Source organism: Tamandua tetradactyla, chromosome 4, assembly GCF_023851605.1.
Source record: "Tamandua tetradactyla isolate mTamTet1 chromosome 4, mTamTet1.pri, whole genome shotgun sequence".
NCBI classification, from domain to species: Eukaryota; Metazoa; Chordata; class Mammalia; order Pilosa; family Myrmecophagidae; genus Tamandua; species Tamandua tetradactyla.
This window is the reverse complement of record NC_135330.1, coordinates 61,242,824-61,270,050: the sequence shown is the minus strand read 5'-3', so window position 1 is coordinate 61,270,050 and position 27,227 is coordinate 61,242,824. Positions and strand designations below refer to the sequence as shown.

The 27,227-nt window shown below is 38.9% G+C and overlaps 1 pseudogene; it reads left to right on the top strand.

Moving 5' to 3' along the window:
• The first annotated feature begins 13,691 nt into the window (after nucleotides 1–13,691).
• Nucleotides 13,692–19,746, top strand: LOC143679183 (trafficking protein particle complex subunit 6B pseudogene; annotated as a pseudogene).
• Nucleotides 19,747–27,227: the final 7,481 nt, after the last annotated feature.

Below are 27,227 nucleotides of genomic sequence, written 5' to 3'. Positions count from 1 at the left end.
CAGAGTTTTGTGGCATTGGCTAGTAAATCATGGGGTACCTAGAAATAGAATAAAAGGCAGTCTACTAAATTCTTGTTTGAGCTGTGTAAACAAAAGAGTTCTAGGTCAAGTGAATAGAAGTCTAACCTGAATTACAGAAACACAGAGTCATGGCCCCTTAATCAATTTCCACACTTGAGACAGCTTACAGACCCAGAGCCCCTTGAATGAAGGGGAGGCCAGGTCCATTTGGGGGAGAATCCTGTTACACTGCCACAAATTTATATTGTTAATCTTCCTTCAAGCCTTCCCCAAGGAGACCAACGCCCTTTTACCAGGGTAACTGTGCATTGGAGAAAAAGAAATGGTCAGATATTTCGGGGATTATTAGACACTGGTTCAGAAGTGACATTAATTCCAGGGGACCCAAAATGTCACTCTGGTCCACCATTCAGAGTGGGGGCTTATGGAGGCCAGGTGATAAATGGATTTTTAGCTCAGACCCATCTCACAGTGGGTCCAGTGGGCCCCTGGACCCATTCTGTAGTTATTTCCCCAGTTCCAGAATGTATAATTGGAATAGAGATACTGAGAAACTGGCAGAATCCCCACATTGGCTCTCTAACTCGTGCACTGAGGGTTATTATGGTGGGAAAGGCCAAGTGGAAGCCACTAGAACTGCCCCTACCTAGCAAAATAGTAAATCAGAAGCAATACTGGATTCCTGGAGGGATTGCAGAGATTACTCCAAATCTTAAGGACTTCAGGGGTGGTGATTCCCACCACATCCCCATTCAATTCTCCTCTCTGGCCTGTGCAGAAAACAGATGGGTCTTGGAGGATGACAGTGGATCATAATAAGCTCAACTAGGTGGTAACTCCAATTGTAGCTGCTGTTCCAGATGTGGTATCATTGCCTGACCAAATTAATATATCCCCTGGTACCTGGTATGCAGCTATTGACCTGGCAAATGCTTTTTTCTCAATAGCTTTTAGTAAGGACCACCAGAAACAATTTGCTTTCAGCTGGCAAGGTCAGCAATATACTTTCACTGTCCTACCTCAGAGGTATATAAACTCTCCAGCCCTATGTCATAATCTTGTCCACATGGACCTTGATCATTTCTCCCTCCCACAAGACATCACACTGGTCCATTACATTGATGATATAATATTGATTGACCTAGTGAGCAAGAAGTAGCAACTACTCTAGACTTACTGGTAAGGCATTTGCATGTCAGAGGATGGGAGATAAATCCAACAAAAATACAGGGGCCTGGGGCGGGCCGCGGTGGCTCAGCGGGCAAAGTGCTTGCCTGCTATGCCGGAGGACCTCGGTTCGATTCCCGGCCCCAGCCCATGTAACAAAAACGGAGAAACAAAATACAATAAAACAAGAAAATGTTTAAAAGATGTTTCCCTTTCTTCCTCCCTTCCTTCCTTCTATCCTTCCTTCCTTCTCTCTGTCTTTCCTTTAAAAAAAAAAAAAAAAAATACAGGGGCCTAAAGGTACCACATCATCTTATGCTGGTGGGGCCTGCAGTCAGGCAAGCGACATATACTGGGCAGGATAAGAAAACAGAGTCCAGACACTTCATAGGAAATTCTTTCCACCTGCTGGGTCTCACCCTCGGGGAAAACTGATGCAGGTGACTCTTTCCTCCTGATAGGAGGCCAGTTTGGTCTGGGAAAATCTGGCTGGGGTCTATAATACCTAAGTAGACCCTCCTAAGTGTGTGTGGGGGAAAGGCACCACACAAGCAGGGCAAGAAACAGGAATACAAGAACTGAAAAATTCTCCTCTGTTAAACAAAACTTAAGCTAAAGGTCCAGATAAAGCTGAACGGAATGTCAAAGAACAGATAGACAACAAATTCATCCAGCAAGAAAACCCTAGATAAAAGAAGTGAAAGCAATCTCCAGAATAAACTAATTAAGGTAATTAAATGCCTAGATGCCAGCAAAAAATAACAAATCACACTAGGAAAATTGAAGATATGGCCCATCAAAGGAACAAACCAACAACTCAAATGACATACAGGAGCTGAAACAATTAATTCAGAATGTACGAACAGACATGGAAAACCGCATCAAAAACCAAATCAATGAATTGAGGGAGGATATAAAGAAGGCAAGGAAAGAACAAAAAGAAGAAACTGAAAGTATGAAAAAACAAATCACAGAACTTATGAGAATGAAAGACACAGTAGAAGAGATGAAAAAAAAACAATGGAAACATACAATAGTAGATTTCGAGAGACAGAACATAGGATTTCTGAACTGGAGGATGGAACATCTGAAATCTGACAAGAAACAGAAACTATAGGGAAAAAAATTGAATGATATGAGCAGGGACTCAGGGAATTGAAAGACAATATGAAGTGCACGAATATACGTGTTGTGGGTGACCCAGAAGGAGAAGAGAAGGGAAAAGGAGGAGAAAAACTAATGGAGGAAATTTATCACTGAAAATTTCCCAACTCTTATGAAAGACTTAAAATTACAGATCCAAGAAGTGCAGCATACCCCAAAGAGAATAGATCCAAATAGACATACTCCAAGACATTTAATAATCAGAATGTCAGAGGTCAAAGAGAAAGAGAGAATCTTGAAAGCAGCAAGAGAAAAGCAATCCATCACATACAAGGGAAGCCCAATAAGACTATGCGCAGAGCTCTCAGCAGAAACCATGGAGGTGAGAAGACAGTGGGATAATATATTTAAATTATTAAAAGAGAAAAACTGCCAACCAAGTATTCTATATCCAGCAAAATTATCCTTCAAACATGAGGGAGAAATTAAAACATTTTCAGACAAAAAATCACTGAGAGAATTTGTGACCAAGAGACCAGCTCTGCAAGAAATACTAAAGGGAACACTAGAGACAGATATGAAAAGACAGAAGAGAGAGGTGTGGAGAAGAGTGTAGAAAGGAAGACTATGAGTAAGGGTAAAAAGAAGGAAAATTAGATATGACATATAAAATCCAGAAGGCAAAATAGTAGAAGAAAGTACTACCCATGCAGTAATAACATTGAATGTTAATGGATTAAACTCTCCAATCAAAAGACATAGTCTGGCAGAATGGATTAAAAAACAGGACCCATCTATATGCTGTCTCAAAGGACATGAGGCCAAGGACACAAATGGACATTTACACGCCAATGTTCATAGCAGCATTATTAACAATTACCAAGAGATGGAAACAGCCAAAATGTCCATCAACAGACAGTTGGCTAAACAAACTGTGACATTTACATAAAATGGAATATTATGCAGCTGTAAGACAGAATAAAGTTATGAAAAAAAAATGCAGGGGCCTTCCACCTCAGTGAAATTTCTAGGTGTCCAGTGGGGTGGGGCATGTCGAGGTATCCCTTCAAAGGTGAAGGATAAGTTGCTGCATCTGGCCCCTCCTATGACCAAAAAAGAGGCACAACACCTAGTTGGTCTCTTTGGATTTTGGCAACAACATATTCCTCATTTGGGTGTGCTACTCTGGCCCATTTATTGAGTGACCAGAAAAGTTGCTAATTTTGAGTGGAGACCTGAACAAGAGGAGGCTCTGCAACAGGTCCAGGTTGCTGTACAAGCTGCTTTGCCACTTAGGCCATATGATCCAGCAGATCCAATGCTGCTGAAAGTGTCAGTGGCAAATAGAGATGCTGTCTGGGGCCTTTGACAGGCCCCTATAGGAGAATCACAACACAGACCTTTAGGATTTTAGAACAAAGCCTTACATCTGCTGCAGATAACTACTCTCCTTTTGAGAAACAGCTTTTGGCCTGTTACTGGGCCTTAGTAGAGACTGAATGCTTAACCATGGGCCACCAAGTTACCATGAGACCTGAGTTGCCTATCATGAGCTGGGTGTTGTCTGACCCACCAAGCCATAAAGCTGGGCATGAGCAGCAGCACTCTATTGTAAAATGGAAATGGTATATATGAGATAGAGCCAGAGCAGGTCCTGAAGGCACAAGTAAGTTACATGCAGAAGTGGCCCAAATACCCATGGTTTCCACTCCTGCTGCATTATCTTCTCTTTCCCAGACCAGAGCTATGGCCTCTTGGGGAGTTCCTTACAGTGAATTGACTGAGGAAGAGAAAACTTGGCCCTGGTGTACAGATGGTTCAGAATGATATGCAGGTACCACCCGAAAGTGGACAGCTGCAGCACTACAACCCCTTTCTGGGGTGTCCTTGAAGAACAGTGGTGACAGGAAATCCTCCCAGTGGGCAGAACTTCTAGCAGTGCACCTGGTTGTTCATTTTGCTTGGAAGGAGAACTGGCCAGAGGTGCATTTGTATACTGACTCATGGGCTGTTGCTAATGGTTTGGCTGGATGATCAGGGACTTGGAAAGACCATAATCAGAAAATTGGTGACAAAGAGGTCTGAGGAAGAAGTATGTGGATAGACCTTTCCGAGTGGGCTAAAAACATGAACATATTTGTGTCCCATGTGAATGCGTACCAGAGGGTGACTTCAGCAGAGGAAGGTTTTAATAATAATAATAATAATAATAATAATAATAATAATAATAATAAACAGTTAGATAAGATGACCTGTTCTGTGGATACCAGTCAGCCCCTTTCCCCAGCAACTCCTGTCATTGTCCAATGGGCTCATGAACAAAGTGGTCTTGGTGGTAGGGATGGAGGTTATACATGGGCTCAGCAACGTGGACTTCCACTCAGCAAGGGTGACTTGGCTACAGCCACTGCTGAGTGCCCAATCTGCCAGCATCAGAGACCCACACTCAGCCCCCAATATGACACCATTCCCTGAGGTGGCCAGCCAGCTACATGGTGGCAACTTGATTACACTGGACCACTCTCTTCATGGAAAGGGCAGCGATTTGTTCTAACTGGAATAGACACATACTCTGGATATGGGTTTGCTTTCCCTGCACACAATGCTTCTGCCAAAACTATGATCTGTGAGCTTACAGAATGCCTTATCCATAGTCATGGTATTCTGCATAGCATTGCTTCTGATTGAGGAACACATTTCACAGCAAATGAAGTGTGGGAATGGGCACATGCTCAAGGAATTCTCTGGTCTTACCATGTTCTCCATCATCCAGAAGCAGCTGGATTGATAAAACTTGGAATGACTTTCTGAAAACTCAATTACAGTGCCAACTAAGTGGCAATACCCCCTGAAGGGCTAGGGTAATGTTCTCCAGGAAGCTGTATATGCTTTGAATCAGCGTCTGCTGTATGGTGCTGTTTCTCCCATAGCCAGGATCCATGGGTCCAGGAACCAAGGGGTGAAAATTGGAGTGGTACCACTCACTGATCCACTAGGAAAAATTTTGCTTCCTGTCCTTGTGACCTTGAGCTCTGCTGTTCTACAGGTCTTAGTTCCAAAAGGAGGAGTGCTTCCACCAGGAGAAACAACAATGATTCCACTGAACTAGAATCTAAGACTGCCACCTGGTCACTTTGGGCTACTTATGCCCCTGGATCAACAAGCCAAGAAGGGGGTTACATTATTGTCTGGGGTTATTGACCCTAACTATCAGGGGGAAGTAGGACTGCAACTACACACTGGAGGTAAAGAAGAGTTTTCTTGGAATATAGGAGATCCCCTAGGGCGTCTTTTAGTACTACTGTGCCCTGTGATTAAAATCAATGGAAAAGTGCAACAACCCAATATAGGCAGGACTACCAATGGCTCTGAAATTTCAGGAATGAAGGTTTGGGTCACCCCACCAAGCAAAGAACCACAGCCAGCTGAAGTGCTTGCTGAGGGTAAAGGGAACATGGAATGGGTAGTGGAAGAAGGTAGGTATAAATATGAACTTCGACCACATGACCAGTTACAGAAATGAGGACTATAATGCTGTTTTGTTCCTGTTATACTATTTAAGTTGTAAGATATCAAGTTTAAGAATGAATATTACTCAAGTATTTGCACCCTATTCTGGAGAGATTTAATGTGTTTCCAGTTATATGCAGGATAGTTGAGTATTGTTAGGTGAAAGAAAAAAATGTGTGTTTTATTGTTTTTTATTTAGAAATTAGGTATGGTTTAAGGTGGTATGTATAGCTGCCAAGTTGACAAGGGGTGGACTGTCATGGTCAGGTTCATGTGTCAACTTGGCCAAGTGGTGGTACCTGTTTGTCTGGTTGGCCAAGTGCTGGCCTGTCTGTTGCGATGAGGACATTTCATAGAATGAAATCATGATCATGTCAGCTGCATCCATAGCTGATTCCATTTGTAATCAGCCAAGGGGGAGGGTGCCTTCTGCAATGAGTGATGCTTAATCTAATCACTGAAACCTTTTAAGAAGGATTCAGAAGAGACAGGCTGTCTTCCTGCTTTGGCTGGTGAGCCTCTCCTGTGGAGTTTGTCCAGACCCTCCATCAGAATCATCAGCTTCACAGCCTGCTCTGCAGATTTTGGACTCTGCATTCCCATGGTTACTTGAGACACTTTTATAAATTTCATATTTGTAAGTGTTTCCTATTGATTCTGTTTCTCTAGAGAACCCTAATACACCCAGCAATCCCATTTTTTATCTACATACCCACACGAACTGAAAGCAGAGATCTTTACACCAATATTCATAGTAGCATTACAATACCCAAAAGGTGAAAAAAAAAACCCCAACTGTCCAGCAATGGATGAATGGATAAACAAAATGTGGTGATACATCCCATGTAATATTATTCAGTCATAGAAAGGAATGAAGTTCTGATACATGGTGCAACATGGATGAACTTTTAATACAGCATATGATGTGAAATAAGGCAGAGTAAAAGGACAAATATTGTATGAGTTCACTTATTTGAAATAACTAGAATATGCAAAATCACAGAGACAGAAAGTAAATTACAGGACACCCTGGTAGGGAGGGAGGAAGAATGGGGAGATATTGCTTAAGGATTTTAAATAATACACACAGGCCCAAGATGGAGCTCCTTATGTTAAACTCCACCTCAGCAAACTGAAACTTATTGTGTTTTTGAGTGCTTGGCTCTCCCAGAACCCCAAACCTAAGGCCAACAATTCAGTCTTCTAGCTCCAATTTAGTTTGCGTGTCTTGGTCACCCTGGCTTGGCATTAGCCAAATAAGGGTAATATCTTGATATAACCAATGGAGTAATTTATACTGCTAGCTATATAAACTCTGTCCTTTCTACCACTCTTTACTTTCTTCTACTTTCTGGATGGGACACTGTCTGATTTGTGAATAGCTAAATAAAGCTATGAAGTCCTAATTTTCATGTTCATAAAAAGCTTTTTAAAATCAGTTTGGTGACAAGGATGGGATCAGAAGGCAACTACGGATGACTCTGGAGAGACAACAGGAAAGACATGTGAAGGTGCCTGCTGAACCCTTTGAATTCTCTGTCCTCCCCATCATTCCTTTATGATAAATCTACCTGATATTAGCAGTGAACCTCTACATATAACTTTCACTCCATGGTCAAAAACAGAACTGAGAGCCATAATTAAAGAGTTTCCTAATCTCAGGGAAGGCCCAAAAAAGATTTTTATTGAGAACTAAACATTCTAATTGGGGCCTATGTCCTTGGGTTACCTTGGGTTATGTCTTTCAATTGGTTCATATGTTAATGGGCCCAGGAGAAGCTCACAAATTAACACAGAAGGCAGAATGGCATAAACTTGGGGATGATATTCAGGACCCATGGCCCCTACCTAGTCTACCTATGGGGCTGGGAAAGCCCGGCAGGTTGCCACTAACCTCTTAAAACCTATCCACAAGATTTCTCCAACCTGTACTGATTGGTTTACAATTCAAACATGCAAAGAAAGGAAGTCAAGTCTGGTGGTTTTTAAAACCTATTTGGAAACTCTTTTTCTGAGACATTCTGTTTTTCATGCCATAACTGCTGATATTCAACCTGACCTAGCAGCCTTATTTTAAAATAGGGTGTTCCCCGAATCTGGAGGACTTATCAAAAGACAGAGAATAGGATAGGAGGTTGTAGATAAAACTGAACTTATGATGATGACAGAACATTTTGAGAGAATGCAAGAACAAGGCTCTAAACAAAACACTGCTAACATAATGTCACTGCAATTGCAACAATTACAAGGCCAAAATTTTAGGAAAAATAACAATAGGTCTTTTCAACCTAATCACTTCCACAGAACTGAAGGACTTCCAGAGAAGCAATGGCATAGAAATAGGTACCTAATTTGCAATCAACCTGCCCACTTTAAAAAGGACCCAGAGAAAAACCTCAATGACTAATAAAGTGCTCCCTTGTTTTAACTGTACAGGACAATTTCCAAATGGAATTTCATAAAACTGATGGGGCTCTGAGGAATTCTCTGGCCTATTTCCCATAAAATCTTTAATACCTAGGGTGAAATTGAGTTTAAAAGGGAATCATGTAAAGTTCTAGTAAATACTAGAGCTACTCTCTTCACATTAAACCCCAATCTCCTGCAACAAGAGCCTGAGTCTAAAGTAAATACCCATAGTGGTGCCATCAAAAAAGGTCCAATGAAAATTTGTATCCTAACTGATTCAAATGTCTCTTAGACCTTTCACTGAAAAATACTGCTTTGTGATTTAGCTACAATTAATTTGCTGAGTAGGGATCTTTAATCCAAATTGAGGAGAATAATTCTATTTGTTTCTAATGGAGAACTTACTTTAGAATTCCCTGAACAAACTGAACCTGATCTTTTATGCTCTCTGCAAACTGCCCTTGATATAGAAATTATCTAGGACAAACCTGACCTTTTTGAAATGTCTGAGTCCTTATGGGCAACTTCTAGCACTAATATTGGTAAAATAAGGAGTGTTAAAATAAAAAAGATTCAAATAGATGCCATCTAAACCCTTTTCCAGACTTCCCCAATAACCATTAAAGCCTGAAACTATTGAAGGTCTCATTCCTGTAGTTGTATACCTAATCTATCAAGGTCTAATCATACCATGTACTAGTCCAGGGAATATGCCAACTTTACTAGTTAAGTAACCCGAAATAGTGAGGGCTGGCATTTTAAAATAATTTTTTCTTAAGTACAGTCATCAAGATTTAAGCATGTTGCAATTCTCTGACAGCTCAACCCTTCTGCAGTACTGAGGTGATCTGCAACTATGCTCCCTAATCAAAGAGGCCTCCATGAAAGACTCAACTTATCTGTTGTAACAGTTAGCACAAAAGGCACAGAGCGCCAAAAAAAATTGCAACTTTCCAAAGAAACTGTTCATTATTTGTGTCCTGACCTGAGTGCTGCAGGAATTCAATAGTCTCCAGAGAGAATAAATTTATTTAGGAATTTCCTTGACCTACAACCAAAAGACAACTGAGAGAATTTTAGGGTCTGACTGGTTACTCCAGGCTTTGTCACTAATGGCTGCACCCCTTTATGAATTAACCAAATGACCACACCTGAGCCCTTGCCATGGAAGGATAAACATGAAAAGGCCTTTGGGGAACTAAAACTGGCATTACAAACACCACCACTTTAGGGCTGCCAAATATCCCAAATCATTCACCCTAACCTGTTTGTTCACAAAATCTTTGGGAATGTTAACCCAAGAACATGGTGGGAAATTTAGACCTATTGCCTACTGTAGCCCACAGTTTGATGCAGTTGCCTATGTATACCCAGATTACAGGAGCAGCTGCCAAATTAGTTGAAGCCTCAGCAGACTTAATTCTGGGAAATGATACCCATCTGCAAACCCCGCATGCTGTTCAAGTCTCCAAAATTCTAAGCTGACCTAACACTTTTCCTCCAGCAGGACTAACCTCTTATAAAGCTTCTTAATGTCACCTCTTAACCTTCACTGAGGCACTGCAACATTCTCAACCCTTCTACCTTTATCTGTTGAAAGGGAACCCCATGACTGAAATGGTAGCTTCACAATAGTAATCCCCTGTCTTGATTTAAAGTTTACCCCCCCAACATAGATCCCATTCTATTTGTAGATAGTTCTTATGCTAGAAATTCTAATGAAAATTTCCAAGTGGATTATGCAGTCACCATCCAACATGAACTGATCAAACAAGGTAGTCTTCTCATCTAGAAAAAATGGAGAGAGGTGCAGAGACCTAAGGAAAGTAGAGAAACTAAACATTTGAGAAATGGGGAAGGCACATGACCCACTCCCAAGGTTGTGTCAGCATATCCAGTTGCTCAGTGACTATAATTATATGGGAGAATTATAAGGAGAATTTGGTAAAATTCCTTATTTCACGGACCAGAAGGATATAAATTAGAAGTAGTGTAAAATATACATAAAATCAAGGTAATCATTAAAAAAAATTGTTCAAATTACAAAAAAAAGAAAAGAAAAATATGAGGTAGTCTTCTGCAATTTTCTTCTGCCCAACATGATGAACTCCAGGCTCTTACTTGAGCATGACTCCTATCTAATAGGAAAACTGTTATAAAACATTTATACTGACAGCTGATATGCTTTGGGGGTAGCCCAAGATTTTGGCATGCTATGGAAACATAGAGGGTTCCTTACTTCTGTTGGTATGCCTATTAAAAGTGGATAACAAGTGAATGATCTCCTTTCCACTATTATATTTAGCTCCATGGTCGCAATAATCAAAATAGAGGATCGCACTAAAAGAATTGAACCTGAGTATCAAGGAAATGTCCTTTCCAGTGCTTGTGGCACTCATTTTACTAAACAAATTGTTAAAGCCCTGAGAAAGATGTTACAAATCAATTGGCATTGGCATTGTTCCTACCATCCTCATTCTTGGGCAAGTTAGAGAAAATAAATGGTATACTTAAACTAAAATTGCCTAAGTTAGCTGAAGACACTGGCTTACTTGGTTTTACCCTTGGCTCTAATGACTATTTGTACTACTCCCTTTGGAAAACATAAGCCCATCCCACATGAAATTGTTACTGTAGAACTATGTCTTTGGGAATGAAATTGGCCAACAATCCTTTATTGCCACACCAGGACACAACTCAATATTGCAAATCCTTAATATATTATGCCAAATACAATCCCTAACAGGTAAAGGATGCTTTTCCTGGTCCACACAGTAGATATCTGACAAATCATAGCCTAAAACTAGGAGACTGGATTTATTGGAAATGTCACCAACAAAAGACATAGAACCTCAAAATGGAGCCTACCAAGTGCTCTTGACTTCTGACACTGCACTTAAGTTACAAGGTGTTGAATTCTGCATCCACATTTCTCAACTAAAAAAGATTCCACCAGAATTCTAGACCTGTTCCAACACTGGAGATCTGAAAAATCAAACAAGGAAGTGAAGCAGACAATGTTGTGAGGTAGACTGCTTGTCCCCAAGACAATGGATCAAGACTTTTCATGGACTTTCTTCTTCTCATAATGCATAAATTCCTTTTCCTTTCTTTATACTCTGTCCTTCTACTGGCCTTTAAAGACAATGCCATTGAGTGCTTCTACCAGACCATTCAAAAGGGGATAATCTTACAGTGTTGGAATTGTCATCATAAAACGTATTCTTGCATGCCAGAGCCCCAATTGTTTTACCTGTGACTAATTTCTTCAGGTCCCAAATGCCACCTGTGTAAATATCACTCATCTCCAATCTCCTTTTCCTTTATCAGGTCAGGATCACTACCCCAGGAGCTGAATTGCCCTGTCTTATATTTACTCCCAGGGGACAGGTAAGCCTTTTATTTTCACCCTATTGCAAAAATAATGGAACAACCATTGTCTGTATACCCTTTTTACACACATCCTCAGGTACTCTCTCCAGATGTGTGATGGGTAGATTCTAGTGTCAACCTGGCCAAGTGATGATGCCCAGTTGTCTGGTCAGGAAAGCACTGGCCTGACCACTGCTGCAAGGATATTTCATGACTGGTTGATAAACCAGAAGGGTGGTATGTTAAATCATTAGTCAGTTGATTGTACCTGTGGCCAATTACATCTGCTATCAACTAAGGCATGTCTCCCACAATGAGATAATCCAATCAGTTGAGGAGTTTAAGGAAGAAGAGGGACATTTTTACTGCTTCTTCAACCAGTGAGTCTCTCCTCTGGAGGTCGTCCAGACCCTTCATCGGAGCTGCCAGCTTCATAGCCTGCTTTGGACACTTCCATTCCCATGGGTGCAAGAGACACCTTTATAAATCTGATATTTACAGATATCTCCTGTTGGTTCTCTTTCTTTAGAGAACCTTGACTAATACAAGATGTAACAATTCCAAGTAGAACCAGATGAGTGATGGCTCAGGCAACTTTCCACTGGCATTCCAGAAATGACCAGGAAATCATTAGGGGTGGGTTGCACCCCTTCAGAATTTATCTTCATTTGCAGAGTAAGCAAAACCTCTACCCTATGTGGGGGGCTCCCTCTATGGATTGTTGGACAGTGCCAGCACAGTATACCCTCGGAATCCTAATTGTCCCCTTAGAAGTTAATAATCAATTTGATACCATTCTTTGGACTACTCACCTCAATTTACATTCTTGAACAAACCTGATTTGCATGGGGGAATTCACGATTCTGAATTTGTCTCTTTTGGCACACTGTTGTTGCTTTGGCTTGAAGTGAACATTAGTGAACACGTGATTAGAAATCTGTCAATCACAGGAGAAAAATGATGAAATCTACCACTAGATCTGCAGCTCCACAGCAACAATCATTAGACTCATTAGTTTAAGGATTGCACTTGATGACTTGTTGGCTGAGCAAGGAGGCATTTGCACTATTGCCAACACAATCTACTGTACTAAGGTAAACACATCTTGGGAAGTTGAGACTCAACTACACAAAACAATTAAAAGGCTACATGGCTTAAACAGGTAAGCCCTTCCTCAAAGTCACATTAAATCTTTTTGACTTCAATTAATTTGGGTATAAGTACTTTGGCTTAAGAGTATACTCCAAATATTGGATATTTTACTGCTCATAGTGATCATTATCGTCTCTCTGGTGTGCTGTGTTTGCTGAAGAGCTTTAAAGGGGCACACCCAACTGCCTGTGATTATATAAATAAACTCTCTGTACCTAGAATAATCAGAAAAAAAAAAAAGAGAGAGAGAGAGAAAGAGATGAACAAGGAGGAGATACTGGCATCCCAACCACTTACAAGCTTAGCATCATGGCCTATGAATACTACGCTGAAATTCCAAGCAGTAACAAAATGCTGCCTATGCCTTACTTTTTTTTTAAATTTTTAATAATCTTTTTGCCTTCTTTTATTTATTATTATTATTATTTTTCATGTCTTCTATTTTGATCACAGCTATCAGTGACTGAGAGAGCAGGATCAAAAGGAGGGAGATCATTAAATAAATCACATAGACACAAGATGGAGCCACTCATGCTAAATTTACCTCATCTCAACAAACCCAAACTTAATTGCTGATTCTTGTGAGTGCTTGGCTCTCCCAGTACCTGAAACCTCAGGCGAAGCAATCATAGTTTGCCCGCTCCAATTTACTTTGTGTGTCCCAGCCCTCTGGCTTGGTGTTAGCTAAGCAAAGATAATATCTTGATATAATCAATGGAGTAATTTATACTGTTAGCTTCCTTGTTGGTTCTATAAGCCTGTCTATATAAACCTGCCCCTTCTACCACTTTTTAGAGTTCCCTTCTACTTTCTGGGTGGAATGCTACCTAATTTGTGAATCAGTAAAGCTGTGAGATCTTAACCTTTTATTGTTAAAAAAAATTTTATCAATGGGTACAGTTTCTGTGTGGGGAGTGGAAAGTTTTGGTAACGGATGGTCATGCTGGTAGCACAACATGGTGAAGGTAATTAATATCACCGAAGTCTATATTTGAAAGTGGTTAAAACAGAAATTTTATTGTTGTATATGTTACCAGAAAAAAATTTAAAAATCATAGGCCTGTAAAATATAAAGAGTGAACCCTAATGTAAACTATGGAATTTGGTTAACAATATCATTCTAATGGTATTGGTTCATCAGTTGTAACAAGTGTAACAAATAAGTCAAGATGTTCATAGTGAAAACTCTGTGTGTAGGTAGGGTAGGGAGGGGTATGGAAACTTGTATTTTTTGTGTAGTTTTTCTGTAAACCTACAAAATAAAGTCAATTTTAAAAAGTCTATTTTTTAAAAAAGAAAAATTACCAGGGATTAAAGAGGGTCATTACATAATGATAAAGAGGTTGATCACTGAGAAGACATAATGTTCCTCATTCTGTTATGGAAATAATGAGTAGATAGGATATTAGTAAGGATATAGGAGACCTGAATAGCGTCATTAGTCAATATGACCTAACTGACATTTATAGAGCATGCCCTTCAACAAGAGCAGAATACACATTCTTTTCAAATGCAATGGAATACTCACAAAGATAGATCATATTGTAGACCATAAACAAACCAAACAAATTTAAAATAATTGAAATCACACAAATAATATTATCTGGCCACAGCAGAATTAAACCAGAAATCAATAATAGAGCTATTTGGACATTAAAGAATGTTTGGAAATTAAAGAATGCATTTTTACATAGCCCGCATATCAAGAAGGAAGTAAAAAAAGGAAAATGCTTTGAACTGAATAAAAAATGAAAATGCAACACATTAAAATTTGTGGGACCTAGCTAAATGCTTCCATTAGAAAAGTTATGAATTATTTTCTAAGCTTTTATAACTGTAAACTAAAAAAATAGCAAATTAAACCCAAAGCAAGTATACAAAATAAAACAATAAAGATTAGAGCAAGAATCAATGACATTGAAAACAGTAAAACATTAGGGAAAAATTAGTGAAAAAAATTTATTTCTTTCAGAAAATCAATAAAAATGGTAAATCTCTAGCCAGACTGACCAAGGAGCAAAATAAAAATACAAATTACCAATATTAGGAATGAAAAAGAAAATATCTTTATACAGATCCCAGGTATTAAAATGCTAAATAAGGGATATTATGAACTTTATGAAAATAAACTTGATAACTTAAACAAAATGGACAAATTCCTCACAAAACAGAAACTTCCAAAGCTCATTCGAGGAGCAAGTAATCTGAAAAGTTCTAGATCTATTTAAATAATTGAATTCATAATTTAAAACTTTCCATCATAAAAATAGTCCATGGAGATGAGGCTAGTCCTGGCACTATGGGATCAACAATGTCATCTGAACGAAAGTGAGGAAGACAAGTTTAACAAATGTGATTATCAGTGGCTGAGAGAGTTTAAATAGAGCCAAGAGGCTACTCTGGAGGTCACATTTACACAAGTTTCAGTTAAACATTGCTACCTATCACAGCTTGCCAAATCCCAACCCAAACCATTCTTGCCATCCTAAAGAACACCTAGACCATTATATAAGATTCTACAAAGGTTCCATGCACTAGGGTAACCCACCTGCAACCTCCAGATGGGTCCCTGGATCAGATAAGTCCTGAAATGCAGAGGGGCCAGCCTTTCCAGAACAACAACTAGTTCCATCCCCCAATCCCATATTATCGACAGCCCCTTTCATCATGAAAAGGTTAGAATGGGCATAGCCCAAATACCCATAGAGTGGGAGAAACATCAAAGGTGATGGTGAGCTATACCCCTCCCCCATGCCTCCCCCCCTTCACATTTAGTTTTGGCATAATGCCTTTGTTATATTCAGCAGAAGCATATTACAATGTTACTGTTGACTATAGACCCTAGTTTGCATTGATTGTACTTCTTCCTGTATACCATTCATTTTCAACACCTTGTAATGAATAAAACTTCTTTAAAAAAGAAGTTTAAAAATATGGGAAACATTTTATTCTCAAAATTTTTTTGCTTTTCTTCTCCCTATTGTTGGTAATTCTGAACCTTAGGTTTTTTCTTCCACCCAGGGTCAAAAGGTATCTAAGTATGATTGCAAATGAAAAAATGGGGAGTAGAAATCTGGTATGGGGGGGGTTCCATTTTTCACTTGTATGTTAAATTTTAATGTAAATATGGTGACAGAATATTAATGCAAGTCAAAAGGTTTCAGTGAACAAGTTTCAACAGTTTAACTTTATAACAATTATAATTATAAATAAACCTACTAAAATTTTCTAGATAATGCCAATGTTTGGATGTTTTTAAAAGAAGCAAATTTCTTATTAATGGCAACTGAATGATGTTTGAAGTATTTTTATTATACAGTAGATTCCATCCATTTACTATACTTTTCTGAGTTGTCCTACATGCAAATACATGGTTTTAATGTTGTCTGTCTTCTATGTTGTTTTTGAGTTTGTGACTAAAATATATTAAACTATTAAAAAAAATCCTTGTCTTGCTTTATGTGAATGAAAAGCTTGAAATTACCTTTTCCCCAAAAATAATCATAAAAAAAAAATTCAACCACAAACTATCCTCATTTTTAATTAGACAAATAATTCTTAAGTATTTCTGAGGTCTGTATAGGGTGTTTTCCATGTATTATCTCATTAAATCATTCCAACAATGCATGAAATTGATTCAGAGAGGTTTAAGTAATTCTAAAGTTGGAATTTAAACCAAGGCATGTTTTCTTCTATACTGCACTGCTCCTCAAATCTTGAACATCAGATACTAAATTTTATATTCTTTTTTGTGTCTATGATATGATAACATCCAATAAAGTTGACACAGATGAAAAAAAATAAGAAACACCCTCCCAAACTGAGCCTCTTATTAAGAATAGAATACAAAGCAGACTGCTTTTCTGGAGAAAGTAATCTTCACCACCTCACTCCCACCATATCTCTGGTTTAGCAATGCTAACAACGGGAAGAGGATTTCATTTGTTTATTCTTTCCACTTCCCCTCTAAAACTTCTTAGTCCAGCAAAACATCTCTAACTCAAAATGGCCCTGGGGACAAGGGTAATCTGTTAGTACCCCAGAGACAGTTTCTTTGGACATGGAATGATGCTCCAAGATAATTTTTCTCAGGAATTATATTCTTAATTAGGGAAGGGAGCAAAAGTTACTGTTTTATTGAGAAAGATACCTCTGGGGATGAGGACCGGTTCCCAGGAAGTTAGAACAAAGTCTCCCAGCTCCTTATATACTCAGCCACTGGGTGAGCAAAACAGTCACTTCATTTTTTTAATTTGTGTTCTCCCATATAACTCAAGATAACCACTTCAATTGATAGAATATCTCCAACTTTCTCAACTATGGCATTTGACAATTATTCACTGAATACCTGATTCCCTTCCAGGTTAAGGAGTGGGAAGTGACTTCCAGAAAGATGGATTAGAGAGTTGCAGGTCTCACTTATTTCCTCAAAACAGCTACTGGACAGCTATTAGACAGGGAATTTAGACTGTTAGGTCCTACTTCTTTAGCCTGTCCCAGACAGGTGCTAACCACACCATTGTTTCAATCTACATGAGAGGCAGGACAGCTTTTTAGACATGGGCTTAAAAATACCTTGTCTTCTTAGGGCTGCAGGGAATAGGTTGCCATAGAGCACCATCTAATAGAAAGGCCAGGAAAGCACATTTTTGGGAAACTATCAAAAGGCTTCTTGGTGAATTGCACCATTTGTTAGGAAAGTCAGGAAAGCATACTCTTGGGAAGTTGAACTAAAGGCTCCTGCGTCTTTCCTGACCCTCTCCTCAGGGGCCTTTAGAATTGGTCTGCCTCCATTTTGGATGAGGAACATGATGAACTTCAAAAGTCAAGGATATCCTTAACACAACAAAATCCTAGAAAAAAGAGACTTGAAGAATAATCTCATCAAGATAATCAGATTCCAAGATATGAACAAAATATTAAAGCCATACTAATAAACAGGAAGATATGATCCAGTGTGATAGTTAGGTTCTGGTGTCAACCTGGCCAAATGATTATACCCAGTTATCTGGGCAGGTAAGCATTGGCCTGACCATTGCTACAAAAATATTTCATGGCTGGTTGATAAACTAGAAGGTTGGTGTATTAAATCATCAGTCAGTTGATTGCATCTGTGACTGATTACACCTGTGATCAACTAAGGAGTATCCCCCCACCATGAGATAATCCAATCAGTTGAAGATTTTTAAGGAAGGGGATAGACTCTTTCACTGCTTCTTCTTCCAGCAACCCTCTCCTGTGGAAGTCATCCAGACCCTTCATTGGAGCCACCAGTTTCACAATTTGCTCTACAGATTTCAGATTCTTCCATTTCCACAGTTGCATGAGAAACCTATATAAATCTGATATTTGCAGATATATCCTGTTGGTTCTGTTTCTCTGGAGAACCCTGATTAACACAGCCAGTCAAAGGAAAAATTTTAAAAGTCAGAGGAGATGCAGAATTTGGAATAACTAATCAAAGATATTCATATAAATCTTCTAAACCAGTTCAAGGAGATAAGGAATATATCGCTAAAGATATAAAGGATAATAAGAAGACACTGGTGAACATAAAGAAGGATTTGAAAAGCATGCAAAGTAATATAGCAGAATTAAGGGACTGAAAGTCATGAGAGATAAGCTAAAAAAAACCAGAAGCACACAGAAGCAGATTTGAACAGGTAGAAGAAAGGATTATTGACTTAGAAGACAGGACATCTAAAGTCAAACAGACAAAAAAACAAGTAGAGGAAAAAAGTGAAAAACATGAGCAGAGGTCTTTAGGGAATTGAATGACAACATGAAGTGTGTAAACATACATGTTATGGGTGTCCCAGAAGAAGAAAAAGAAAAAGGAATAGGAAGAATATTTGAGGAAATAATGGCTGAAAACTTCCCAGCTCTTAAGAAAGACATAAACGTATATTTCTAAGAATAACATACTCCAAACAGAATAAACTGAAATAGACCTACTCCAAGACACATACCAACCAGACTGTCAACTGCCAAAGATAAGGAGAGAATTCTGAAAGTAGAAAGAGAAAAGCATCCATCACATTCAAGGAATGCTCAATAAGACAAAGTTCTAATTTCTCATCAGAAGCCATGGAGGTGAAAAGGCAGTGTTGTGATATATTTAGGATAGGGAAAGAGAAAAACTGCCAGTCAAGAATTTGTTATCTGCAAAACTGTCTTTAAAAAACAAGGGAGGGTAGGGCACAGTGGCTTAGCAGGGAAAGTTCTCATGCCAGAGACCCGGGTTTGGTTCCCAGTGCCTACCCACGCCAAAAAAAAAAAAAAAAAAAAGAGGAGAGAGGGGATAGATTGGGACTCAACTGGGTTGGTTTAGTTGCTGCTGCTGTGATATTATTGTTCTGCTGGGGCTTGGTGGTCCTGAGGGTGGAATCACCCTATCGTGGGTTCACTCCAGCATCTGCCTTTGCAACGTGGTATGAATTCCTCACTCTCTTAGTAAGGACAGACAGAGCAATGGCTGGAGGGAGCCATAGCACTGATCAATTTACTCCATGGTAAACCCAAACAATGGACTCAACTCAGAAAGGAGTAGAAACCCAGAACTTTGAAGAATAAGGAGGAAGGGATAGATGAGACATTTTTTTTTCTTCTACATTATGAGATGGTATCTTGTGTATACAAGTTTGCAGAACAGGGAAGGTGGAAAATGGAGCTGTATTACTAAGCATGAAAACACAGGGTTTCAAGTGGGACAAGGATTGAAAGATTTACAAAATCTTCTGGAAGATTCAAGGATGAGTTACATAACATGAACCGCATTTGTAAAGGTTTTTGGACTATAGTATTCAAGAAACAAACCAACAATCTAAGGACAAATATTCGGGACATCTATGTACTTCAGGAAAATATTTAGAACATGCACCTACGTATTTAGCATTCACATATGGCTTAATTAGAGGTGGTTTATCAAACTTGGAGATAAAAAGCATTTTAACAGGTGAAGTGTGTTCAATGCCTGCCTGCAAATGTCAGGCAATGATACAAAAGCTGTAGAATATATTGAAAATTGAGACTTCAAAAGTGTAAGAAGATAAATTGTTGATATATAAAGTATTTCAAATAGTAATAAAATTTAAAACACAATGAAGGAGGACTTTGGGGAATACAGTAGAATAGGGTGGACTGACTTCACCCAAGTTGTGTGAACAAGAAAAGGGTTAAAACATAAACAAAGAACTGAGACTACAGTTGAAGCAGAGAGGCTGGGATGGAGAAAGCAGGGTAAGTGTCCTCAGTCATGAGCCAATGGGGCAGGTGCATGCAGAGGGGCACAGGTCCTGAGGGACCAGAATGCTCATGCACTCTGGCATGCTTCTACCACAGGACTGGGAGGTCTTCCATCATGAGTCTGCAGCTCGGAGTTCCCATGGGGTGGCCTGAGGGTGGTGAACTTGTTTCCTCTGATACATAGTGCCTGCTCCCCACCCCTGAGGTGGGCCACTATGGATGCCTGATTTCGACAGAGACTGGGGGGTCCTCAATAGGGAGGAGGGGGTGACAGAGGGCAAAACCAATCTGACAGCCAGCCAGCAAAGGAGGCTTGTGGGCTCCCAGTCCTGCTCTGCTTTGCCCATGGAGACCTGGTGATCTCAGGCATGCACAGATGGAGAGGCAGGCCAAGACCAGGAGAACTACAAGCCACTATCTTTTTTACCACCGTGCATGGGCCAGCATGGGCCAGGAGTCTAACCTGGGTCTTCCACATGACAGGCAAGCATTCTACCACTGAACCACCTGTGCACCATTTCCTGCCTAGTTTCTAACAGTCCCTCAGGTTTTTTTTTGTTGTTGTTTTTTTGTTTGTTTGTTTGTTTGTTTTAGTGCACAGGCTGGTACTCGAACCCAGGTCTCCCAAATGATGGACAGGCATTCTGCTGCTGAACCATTTGTGTATCTTTTCTGCCTAGCTTTTAATAGAGCCCTAAGTAGAACTGTACCTTAACCTGAGATCCAGCTTTTGTTTAGTGGAGAATTACTGACAAACCAAGTGCAAAAGGGAACCTTCAATGCAAAACCAAGTAAATACAAAACTTAAGAGGAGTGAAGGAAACCACCTTGCAAAATAACTTTATTATGATAATCAAATGCCCCAAACACAACAGAAAATCATAAAGCATCTGAAGATCAAAGCAGACACAGCGCAGCCAACCAACCAAATCAAAACACCAGAGGGGACACAGAATATGGAACAGCTATTCAAGGATATTTATAAAGAAATAAAAATATCAGGAAGACACTAGAAGAGCATAAAGAGGAATTGGAAAGATTAAATAAAAAATAATAGATCTCAAAAAGATGAAAAATACAGTAGACCAAATTAGAAATATACTAGAGACACATGATAGCAGATTCATGGAAGTGGAAGAATAAGTCAGCTATAAGACAGAACAATTGAGCTAGAGTGCACAAAAGAACAAATGGCAAAAAAGATGGAAACAATGGAACTGGATTTTAGGGAAATGATAGACAATGAAAGGTACACAAATACAGGAATCACTGGTGTCCCAGAAAAGAGAAGAATAAGTGGGGAAAGTTAGTTGAAGATAACAATTGCAGAAAACTTCCCAACCCTTATAAAAGTCATAAATATGCAAATCAAAGAGGCCCAAAAACTCAAAATAGGTTTATTCTAAAACATATACTAATCACTGTCAAATATTGAGGAAAAGCAGAAAATCCCAAAAGCACAAGAAAACTGATCTATTATATACAAGGGAAACCACCTAATACTGTGTTCATACTACTCAACAGGCACCATGAAGGTAAGAAGGTAGTGGTATGATATATTAAAGATCCTGAATAAGAAAGGCTTCCAGCCAAGAATTCTTCACCCAGCCAAGTTGTCCTTCAGAATAGAGGGAGAGATTAAAATCTTCAAAGACAAACAAAGACTGCGAGAAATGGTCAACAAGTGATCTGCCTTACAAGAAATACTAAAGGGAGCCATGTCAGCTAAACAACAAAAAAAGACAGAGGAGGGATATGTAGAGGAGGGCACAGAAATGAAGAATACCAGTAAGAGCAATTTAAAAGATAAAAAAACAGAGGGAAAAGAATATACAGAACTGACAAAAACAAAAGGATAAGATAATAGATTTAAGAACTGCTTTTATAGTCATAACTTTGAACATTAACGGAGTAAACTCACAAATTAAAAGATACAGATTGTGGAGAGAGGGTCAAGATGGCAGCTTAGCGAGGTGTGGGATTTAGTTTGGCCTCCAGATCAGCTAGTAAATAGCCAGGAACAGTACAGAACAACTGCTGGGGACACGTGAGGGACCAGACACACAGCATACCCCAATCTGGACCAGCTGGACCAGCTGGGAGCCCACCCAGAACAGTGAGTTCCCCAAACCACAGCAGCCGGCGCTCCTCCCCCACAGGCTGCTTCCCAGAGGGGAAAGGAAAGAGACTTAACCAGCACCAGTGGCTGAGCACAACCAAGCTCCAATTGTGGAATTATTTAACAAATTCTGACTACTAAAAATAGGCTCCTAGCTCAGCTGAACCTTGAGTAAAAGTGGAGGCTGCTGGTTTTTGCCCCAGTGCAGAGGGGGCAGGGCTGACGGGAAAAGAAAAAATAAAAAAACAGAGTTTTTTTTTTTTTTTTTTTTTATCAGATAGCACATAATACTTGAAAGGGTCTGGGCCCTGAAGGAAAGGAGGGGACACATAGGACCTGAAGGTACACAAAATAACATACCAACTTAAGCTCTTGATTGGCAAACCCAAGGAATGGGGGTCCTGCCTGAAAAGGATTTTTCTCTTTCTTTTTTGTGGTTGTGCTTCTATGGCTTGACTACTCTTTGGATACAGCTGCAAGGATTCTCAGGCTCCAACTGCCCCAAGCATAGGCAGAATTAAGCTTCTCTGAGGGTCTGTCTGGAGCCTTTGCCTTCCATGGAGGAGGGTTGGGGCCCAGATCAGGTGGATTCCCTCCCTCAAGGAATTCAGACCCCAGGGTCTGGAAAATTGAAGTGCTTAAAGCCAACTTACAACCTTTCCCCTATCTCAACCACGCTCCCGGCAGGGAGAGTCTGCTGAAATGAAAGGCATCGCATCACCTTATGCTGGTGGGACCTGCAGGCAGAAAAGCGCCACATACTGGGCAAGATAGGAAAAACGCAGAGTCAGAGGCTTCATAGGAAAGCCTTTCAATCTGCTGATTCTCACCCTCAGGGAAAACTGATGTAGGTGACTATTTCCTCCTGACAGGAGGCCAGTTTGGTCTGGGAAAATCTGGCTGGGGTCTATAATACCTAAATAGACCATCCTAAGGGGGAAAAAAAGGCACCATACAGGTAGGGCAAGAAACAAGAAAACAAGAACTGAAAAATTATGATTTGTTAAACAAACCTAAGCCAGAGGTCCAGAATAAGTTGAACTGAATGTCAAAGAACAGATAGACAACAAAGTCATCCAGCAAGAAAATCCTAGGTAAAAAAAGTGAAAACAATCTCCAGAATAAACTAATTAAGGTAATTAAGTGCCTAGACACCAGCAAAAAATAATGAATCATACTAGGAAAATTGAAGATATGGCCCAGTCAAAGGAACAAACCAAAAATTCAAATGAAATACAGGAGTTGAAACAATTAACTCAGAATGTTTGTACAGACATGGAAAACCTCATCAAAAATCAAATCAATGAATTGAAGGAGGATACAAAGAAGGCAAGGAATGAACAAAAAGAAGACATCAAAAGTCTGAAAAAACAATTCACAGAACTTATGGGAATGAAAGGCACAGTAGAAGATATGAAAAAAACAATGGAAACCTACAATGTCAATTTTCAAGAGGCAGATATAGGATTAGTGAACTGGAGGATGGAACATCTGGAATCAGACAAGCAAAAGAAAATATAGGGAGAGGAATGGAAAAATATGAGCAAGGACTCAGGGAATTGAATGACAATATGAAGCACATGAATATACGTGTTGTGGGTGCCCCAGAAGGAGAAGAGAGGGGAAAGGGAGGAGAAAAATTAATGGAGGAAATTATCACTGAAAATTCCCCAACTCTTATGAAAGACTTAAAATTACAGACCCAAGAGGTGCAGTGTACCCCAAACAGAATAGATCCAAATAGACATACTCCAAGACACTTATTAATCAGAATGTCAGATGTCAAAGAGAAAAAGAGAATCTTGAAAGCAGCAAGAGAAAAGCAATCCATCACTTACAAGGGAAGCCCAATAAGACTATGCATAGATTTTTCAGCAGAAACCATGGAGGCAAGAAGACAGTGGGATGATATATCTAAGATTCTAAAGGAGAAAAACTGCCAACCAAGAATTCTATATCCAGCAAAAAGCAAAACTGTCCTTCCAAAATGAGGGAGAAATTAAAACATTTTCAGTCAAAAAATTACTGAGAGAATTTGTGACCAAGAGACCGGCTCTGCAAGAAATACTAAAGGGAGCACTAGAGACAGATAGGAAAAGACAGGAGAGAGAGTGTGGAGAAGAGTGTAGAAATGAAGACTATCATTAAAGGTGAAAAGAAGAAAAATTAGACATGACATATAAAACCCAAAAGGCAAAATGGTACAAGAAAGTACTGCTGATACAGTAATAACATTAAATGTTAATGGTTACATTCCCCAATCAAAAGACAGAGACTGGCAGAATGGATTAAAAAACAGGGCCCATCTATATTCTGTCTACAGGAAATGCATCTCAGACCCAAGGATAAACATAGGTTGAAAGTGGAAGGTTGGGAAAAGATATCTCATGCAAATAACAATCAGAATAGAGCAGAAGTAGCTACACTAATATCCAACAAATTAGACTTCAAATGTAAAACAGTTAAAAGAGACAAAGAAGGACACTATGTATTAATGAAAGGAACAATTCAACAAGAAGACATAACAATCACAAATATTGATGCACTGAGCCAGCATGCTCCAAAATACATAAGATGAACACTGAAAACACTCAGAAGAGAAATAGACACATCTACCATAATAGTTGGAGACTTCAATTCCCCACTCTCATCAATGGACAGAACATATAGACAGAGGATCAATAAAGAAACAGAGAATTTGAATAATACAATAAATGAGCTAGACTTAACAGACATTTATAGAACATTACACCCCACAACAGCAGGATACACCTTTTTCTCAAGTGCTCATGGGTCATTCTCAAGGATAGACCATATGCTGGGTCTCAAAGCAAGTCTCAGTTTTAAAAGAATGAAATTATAGAAAACATTTTCTCAGTTTATAAAGGAATGAAGTTGAAAATCAATTACAAGCAGAGGGCCAGAAAATGTACAAATTTATGGAGGCTCAACAAAACACTCTAAAACAACCAGTGGGTCAAGGAAGAAATTACAAGAGAAATCAGTAAATATTTCGAGGCAAATGAAAATGAAAACACAACATATCAAAATTTATGGAATGCAGCAAAGGCAGTGCTAGGAGGGAAATTTATTGCCCTACATGCCTATATCAAAAAAGAAGAAAGAGCAAAAATCAAGGAATTAACTGTTCACTTGGAAGAAGTAGAGAAAGAATAGAAAACTAACCCCAAAGCAAGTAAAAGGAAAGAAATAGCAAAGATCAGAGCATAAATAAATAAAATTGAGAACATGAAAATAGTCAAGAAAATAAAAAAAACAAAAACAAAACAGAAATTGGTTCTATGTGAAAATCAATAAGATTGATAGACCCTTAATGAGGCTGACAAAAAAGAAGAAGAGAGGATGCAAATAAATAAAATCAGAAATAGAAGAGAAGACATAACCACTGACCCCACAGAAATAAAGGAAGTAATGAGAGGATACTATGAACAACTTTATGCTAATAAACTAGACAACATAGATGAAATGGACCACTTCCTAGAAAGGCATGAACAACCAACATTGGCTCAAGAAGAAATAGATGACCTCAACAAACCAATTACAAGTAAAGAAATTGAATCAGTCATTAAGAAGCTCCCCAAAAAGAAAAGTCCAGGGCCAAGTGGCTTCATATGTGAATTGTACAAAACATTTAAGAAAGAATTAGCACCAATTCTGCTCAAACTCTTCAAAAAAAATTGAAGAGGAGGGAAAACTACCTAACTCATCCTATAAAGCCAACATAATTCTCATACTACAGCCAAATAAAGATACTACAAGAAAAGAAAATTACAGACCAATCTCTCTAATGAATATAGATACAAATATCCTCAACAAAATTCTTGCAAAGCGAATCCAGCAGCACATTAAAAGAATTATACACCATGACCAAGTAGGATTCATCCCAGGTATGCAAGGATGGTTCAACATAAGAAAATTAATTAATGTAATACACCATATCAATAAATCAAGCAGAAAAATCACATGATCATCTTGATTGATGCAGAAAAGGCATTTGACAAAATCCAAGATCCGTTTTTGTTGAAAACATTTCGAAGGATAGGAATAGAAGGGAACTTCTTCAACATGATAATGGAAATATACGAAAAACCCACAGCTAACATCATTCTCTAACATCTCTAACATCATTCCTAAGATCAGGAACAAGACAAGGATGCCCACTGTTACTCTGTTATTCAGCATTGTGTTAGAAATTCTAGCCAGAGCAATTAGACAAGAAAAAGAAATACAAGACATCAAAATTGGAAAGGAAGAAGTAAAATTCTCACTGTTTGCAGATGATATGATAATGTATGTTGAAAACCCTGAAAAATACACAGCAAACCTACTAGAGCTAATAAATGAGTAGAGCAAAGTGGCAGGTTACAAGATTAACACTCAAAAATCTGTAGTGTTTCTATACACTAATAATGAGCAATCTGAGGGGGAAATGAAGAAAAAATTCCATTTACAATTGCAACCAAAATAATAAAATATTTAGGAATAATTTTAACTAAGGATACAAAAGACCTCACAAAGAAAACTACAAGAAATTATTAAAAGAAATCACAGAAGACCTAAATAAATGGAAGGGCATACCATGTTCATGGATTAGAAGACTAAATATAGTTAAGATGTCAAATCTACCTAAATTGATATATAGATTCAATGCAATACCAATTAAAATCACAACAACTTACTTTGCAGAAATAGAAAAACAAATGTGCAAATTTATCTGGAAGGGTAGGGTGCCCTGAATAGCTAAAAGTATTCTGAGAAAGAAAAATGAAGTTGGAGGTCTCACACTACCTGATTTTAAGGTGTATTACGAAGCTACAGTGGTCAAAACAGCATGATACTGGCATAAAGATAGATATTCTGACCAATGGAATCGAATAGAGTGCTCAGATATAGACCCTGTCATCTATGGACAACTGATCTTTGATAAGGCAGTCAAGTCAACTCACCAGGGACAGAACAGTATCTTCAATAAATGGTGCTTGGAGAACTGAATATCCACACGCAAAAGAATGAAAGAGGATCCACATCTAACACTCTATATAAAAATTAACTCAAAATAGATGAAAGACCTAAACATCAGATCTAAGACCATAAAACTTTTAGAAGA